Source organism: Petromyzon marinus, chromosome 4 (genome assembly GCF_048934315.1).
Source record: "Petromyzon marinus isolate PM22_M1 ecotype Great Lakes invasive population chromosome 4, UKy_Petmar_22M1.pri1.0, whole genome shotgun sequence".
NCBI classification, from domain to species: domain Eukaryota; kingdom Metazoa; phylum Chordata; class Hyperoartia; order Petromyzontiformes; family Petromyzontidae; genus Petromyzon; species Petromyzon marinus.
Genome location: NC_133670.1, coordinates 12,243,022 through 12,249,021, shown reverse-complemented (window position 1 = coordinate 12,249,021; position 6,000 = coordinate 12,243,022). Strand labels below are relative to the sequence as shown.

The window sequence follows — 6,000 nt, the reverse complement described above, 5'->3', positions numbered from 1 at the left end:
AAAATTAGGTAACTGATTTTCGTGAAGTGTGATCAAACAAGCCCCATAACTGACTCGGCTTAGAAAGGCCTTAATCCATCAGTGGATTGACAGGGCTGTAAATCATCATTAAAATAAGGCACAACTTTTTTCCCCTTACACTGTAACAGTACTGCACTTTGAGCGTACATGTGAGTGGTTAGACTTACACATGACATTGTAAGTTCAAACTTTTTTTTCGTTGTTCAATCATTAAACTTAAACTTAGGATGCATACACTTAAAACATTACTGCGTTGTACCCAAGACAATCAAGTAATTAACCTTCACAGCTCCTGATCTGCCTGAAGTCAGTAATGTTTAGCCGGCTGACCTCACGAACAGTAACACAATAGTTTACACCGAGCATCACGAGAAAAACCGGTAATATAAGGAGATGGGAACATTGGCCTTGCAAGTAAATACACTGAATTATGCTGTGGTTTACACCACCAACACAATGAGTATTTAACACTTTCATACGCTGCGCTGCTGCATAAGAATCATGAGAAACTTAAGGCCTTCTTTTACCATACTGTACGACCAAAGATAACGCTAAACAACCAACACCACCACCGCTTCATCATAACAGCTGAGTCTATTTTCATTATAATGCAGTGTTATTGATTATTGTGGCTTTCGATTTTTCTCTCTCTCCAAACTCTGCATAAGCGATAGGGTTGGATGATTCAGTTATAGCCCACCCCCCAACCACTCACTCACTCACACAAGTGGTCGCAGTGGTTGGCTTGGGTGGAGGGTGTACAATGGAAAAAAAAGGATGCGTGTCCCTCTATTGTCCAAGTGCCCGAAGACAGCCACTGAATCGGTTTCACTCCGCGGACGGCGAAACAAAAGACTCCACCTCAGGTTTTGTGTGACACAATAATACGCACAGTGGGCAGGGTCAGGGTCGCGTCCCGTAGCCCACCTGGCACCATCGTGCCGACACAAAGCGGTCGAGGTGCTACAGGGAAACGCTCAATTTTGAGATTGCTGGGGGGAAGGAAAAAAACCACACGGGTGTTCTACTTCATCTGGAAAGGAGACCGCCTTTTTTTTCCTGCTGTGAGGTAAGAGAGTGAGAATGCTCCTGGTGGATGAGTAAACACTTGGCAAAGCGCCGAATGCAATGTGGATTTACGTCGCATCTAAATGTGACCGCATCTCAAGCTGGTGTATAGAAAAAAGTGGGCCATATGTGTTTTATATAAATAGGCAGTCAGTCATAGGCAGAGGAAAGGTCTTGAGCCGAGCATTGAACACGAGCAGGGAGTCTACAGCACGGACGGCGGGGGGATGGGAATTTCAGAAAAGGCGGGCAACATGGGAGAATGAGCAACCACACAGGGAATGGATATTGACAAGGGGCTTCGATTAAAATAAACCCTGGTTCTTTGAGCAGAGTATGTGCAGCGGAGTGTGTGTGTGTCTATGGAGTGTGTGTGTGTCTATGGAGTGTGTGTGTCTATGGAGTGTGTGTGTGTGTCTATGGAGTGTGTGTGTGTGTCTATGGAGTGTGTGTGTGTGCAGCGGAGTGTGTGTGTGTGGAGTGTGTGTGTGTCTATGGAGTGTGTGTGTGCAGCGGAGTGTGTGTGTGTGGAGTGTGTGTGTGTCTATGGAGTGTGTGTGTGCAGCGGAGTGTGTGTGTGGAGCGGAGTGTGTGTGTATCTATGGAGTGTGTGTGTGTCTATGGAGTGTGTGTGCAGCGGAGTGTGTGTGGAGTGTGTGTGTGTGTCTATGGAGTGTGTGTGTGCAGCGGAGTGTGTGTGTGGCTATGGAGTGTGTGTGTGGAGCGGGGTATGTGTGTGTGTGTATGGAGTGTGTGTGTGTCTATGGAGTGTGTGTGTGCAACGGAGTGTGTGTGTTTATGGAGCTGAGTGTGTGGAGCGGAGTGTGTGTATGTGGAGCGGAGTGTGTTGAGCGGAGTGTGTGTGTGTCTATGGAGTGTGTGTGTGTGTGGAGCAGAGTGTGTGTGTGTGTGTCTATGGAGTGTGTGCGTGCAGCAGAGTGTGTGTGTGTCTATGGAGTGTGTGTGTGTGGAGCAGAGTGTGTGTGTGTGTGTCTATGGAGTGTGTGCGTGCAGCAGAGTGTGTGTGTGTCTATGGAGTGTGTGTGTGTGGAGCAGAGTGTGTGTGTGGAGCGCAGTGTGTGTGTGTGGAGTGTGTGTGTGTCTATGGAGTGTGTGTGTGTGGAGCGAAGTGTGTGTGTGTCTATGGAGTGTGTGTGTGTGGAGCGGGGTGTGTGTGTGGAGCGAAGTGTGTGTGTGTCTATGGAGTGTGTGTGTGTGGAGCAGAGTGTGTGTGTGTGTGCGTAGGGAGGAGGGTAGTCGAGTGAAATGAGAGGGCAGGTGAGCTGTGCCAAGTTCATGAATTATCTTGAAGATGGCTGATAGATTGGACTGGGGATCACCAGAGGGATCTGAATCTTAGGGTGATGTGGTATTGTTTACGGCGAGAGGCCATGTACAGTACTAATATTAGGTCACTCGTAGTGCTGTTAATTTATACTCCTAATTTATGATAAGAACAAGTTTGGAAATGACTATACTATTAAACATCATTTATGCCTCGAGTTTCCTGGCTGGCTGCTGGCTGGGCACCTTTCCATTGCCACCGAAGCTTGCTGGGTAACTGAGTATTTGGGATTTTCCGTCTAACAAATAAACATTGCATTGCGATGACGGAAGACGTTCGAAAGACACTTTAAAGGTAGTAACACCGACTAGGTAGTAACAACAAATTCATAAGACTGACACGGATAGTTTAAATGTCCTCTATCCCTTCAATTTCTGCTCTGATAAATGGTATTCTTTCGCCAGAATATTCTTTATATCCTCGAGACTATAGACACACCTCACAATACACATTACCTTGGCAATGTAAGGGCAGATTTTGGTGCTCCGATTACAGGGTTATGGGAAGAGTATGGAAATGACAGGTGTCTTATTTTAAATTGGATAGCTGTTGTCTTTAATGCTCCCTGATATTCATGCATCTTGACGTCTACACAGTGGTGCTCGGCGGTGACATGGAATCACCAACCACTCAAATATTGTCTCTTGATTAACACAATTCAATCTTACAGTCTGTATTACCTAGCATGATTTGAATGTACATTTCAGAGACATTTTTTTGTAAGGGCACTTAAATGAATATACGTGTTACTGCAGGGTATATTTATAGTCAAATGTAAAATAATATCAAGCAACATAAGCTCGTGCCTTCATAGATCAGGCCGTGAACTCGGTTTCAGGGTGTGTGCTGCTCATGATTGCGTCTGCGCTTATCAAGGCCTCGTTGGGGCTCTTTGTGGCTTTACATTTTTAAACGCTGCCCCCGGTTTGAGTTTCCCACGTGAGGGATCGGTGAAACGCTAATTTATTGATGCCTGTTTGCATAGATCAACTTACAGCTGAAGGGCTAACACTGAATATCACCACAGGCCAGGTACACAAACAGCATCGCAGTCTCACACATTGTCACGGTAACTGTGTTTTGTTTTCCTCCTCTGGAAGATAACGTTGTTCGTCATTTAAAACAAAACAAATCATCACTGTAGGCTCTTGTGTTGAAATTAATAAGCGACAAAGCAATTATATAGCAGTTATGTGAAGCATTCCGTTCGTCCCTTGAAGCCATGAAAATACATTTTGGTGGCCAGCGCTTGAACAACAGCAAAGATATTCATTTACACGTTCACACATCCTGAAGGCAAAAGAAGGTCGCCAGCCGAAAACTTTGGATTCTGCTGCTTGAGCTGAGGGTACCCAGAAGGAACATGACACTTCTTTAAGTGGTTTCTGTATCCGGTATAGTATATTGGTGTATGATATAGAATACCGCGCATAATGTGTGTTGTGTTGCACGCTTCAATGGTGTCTGGCGTGCTCAATTCCAGCTGCTAATAGCCTAGTATAATGCGAAGAAGTACATTTGCCAACCTCATCATCTGACTATAACGTTGGTACAGGACGTGGATCAACTGTCAAAAGAGGAGCGAGACTGATCACTGCGACAGGTCAGCCACCAAGATTGGCGAATGTTCTACAGGTGTGTACCATGTATTTATGTCCATTTCAAAGCAGACTAAATTAATGAATGCTTTAGATATCTATTGTATAATGTTATATAACACTGTATTTTGCCTTTCGGATGCGTCACAGAGTAAACGTAATGCTATTTATGGAACTGGAAATGTGAATCCTTATCCTGTTTTTTTTTTTTTATAAGGGATGGGGGGAGGGTCATGCATTCGTTGTTCATTTTTTTTGTTAAAGAGTACATCAAGGTGGCCAGGTGGCTTGGCGGGCAGAGCACTGAGTTGGTACTGCTGAGATCCTGTGTTCAGATCTCGACACTCATAATAAATAAGCCAAAACACTGAACACATTCATCAATAACACTGGCATAAAAGGTAATATATATACACACATTGGATGCCATTTTGGGCAATGGCCCTTCTTAATAGCACACAAATTGAGAGGCCAGAGAAATTAAGTGGATGGCAGTTGAATAACCCAGGTTCTCAAGTGTCTCACGTTGATGGGCTCAGCATAGTCCCTTGCACGAAAAAAAACCCATCTCGTTGAAACATTTTCATTTAAGAATTTGACTTAAACATTTTATTGTTTGTTTTATATTCTTATTATTTTATTGTTTACCTTCGACGTGACTTTACCGAAAGAACCAAGAATATGAATCCCTGCAGTCACGAAAACTTTAAATCAAAATTTAAACATTTAGCTTTGTTTGGACATTAAAAGAACAGAGCTTGTGTTATGCGTGGGAGGAAACAGAAATGCTTGAGGAGATAACACTCAAAGGTCCACACCAGAGGGTTCACATGTCCACCCTCTGTGCTGCTGCCACCTACCAGCCACCTTCTACCCAGCAGGTTTGGGACTTTCACTGCAAGATCCACCAACGTTTGCCTCCAAAGCGCTGTATCACACCCGCGCACAAGGGCAGCACATTCAACTATATTCACTGTCCTTTGCACTGCATTCACCTACTGAATATGCATATGTGTGTTTTTCTTATACATTATAGCACTTTGTATATATATACAGAAATCAGTATTTTCCTTAATGAAGTACTGTAATTATATTCTTCTCCATTTCAATGGATTTCGTAATGCACAAAACATGGCCACAAAAAATAATAATGTTCATTATAATGGACACATATTTCATAGTTGAGCTGCGCTCTTAATGAGCACAAAGAATGCCATTACTGGAGCACAAAGACAAATTGTATGAGGGGCCCTCATTAATCTCTGTTGTTGGCTAGCTGGACACAGTTCTAGCCTAATGAGTTGTTGCCGGGTTTGGCAGATGGAACACGATGTTGTGTTAAGTGGGCACGAATCTAGGGTGCGCAGATTGGAAGCGCGCTGGTGGCATCGATGTAATAATGATATGAGACCGCTCTGCGATGAGTGGGTTACATCACGTCATGCTCTCGGTGATTCTGTAGTGTTGGTGAACAACTTGAGTGCGCAGAGGGTTCGGTAAGTGTGCACTGGAAGAAATTCTCAATGCAGAGTGGAACACTCTACGTTAATTGTTTCTGTGAGTGTAAAAAAATATAAGCCTCTGCCGACTGGATGCCTCGGGCAATTTCATGTGGTTGGGCAAAGATCTGATAAATTAGCTTCAGCAAAATAGCTGATGGTGGTAGTGCATGACAATTGTAAAGTCAAGTTTATTTGTTACATCAGGTGAGAACTCAAGAGGCCATGATACAGTCGTCTTACTTTCCTAGAGCGAATTGCGAAAGAAGCATTATGTTTTGTTTGAACTATTTTGACGGTTTTAACCATTAACAAGATGCATTTAAGTGCGGTTGTCACTAATGGCCTCTTGGTGAAGGATTGCAGAGCAAAGCTGGTGTGCGTCCACAAGCTGCCCGGGTAATGTTCTCCGACAGTAAATGCCAGCTTGTGACAGGGAAGTCTCCGTGGGCTGACCCAGGGAGGAGCG

The 6,000-nt window shown here is 44.1% G+C and overlaps 1 protein-coding gene across 4 annotated transcripts in view; it reads left to right on the top strand.

Annotated features, from left to right (window-relative positions):
- The first annotated feature begins 751 nt into the window (after positions 1-751).
- MYO3A (myosin IIIA) overlaps positions 752-6,000 on the top strand; it is a 46,671-nt gene continuing 41,422 nt past the window's right edge. The window contains exons 1-2 of one of the 4 annotated variants that reach the window (XM_032946203.2): positions 752-1,090; positions 3,990-4,069. The gene's annotated coding sequence lies outside the window, so the exon portion shown is untranslated. Of the gene's footprint in view, positions 1,091-3,193; positions 4,070-4,112; positions 5,529-6,000 lie in introns of those variants that run through there. The other 3 variants (XM_076056791.1, XM_076056772.1, XM_076056783.1) reach the window with 3 other exon arrangements.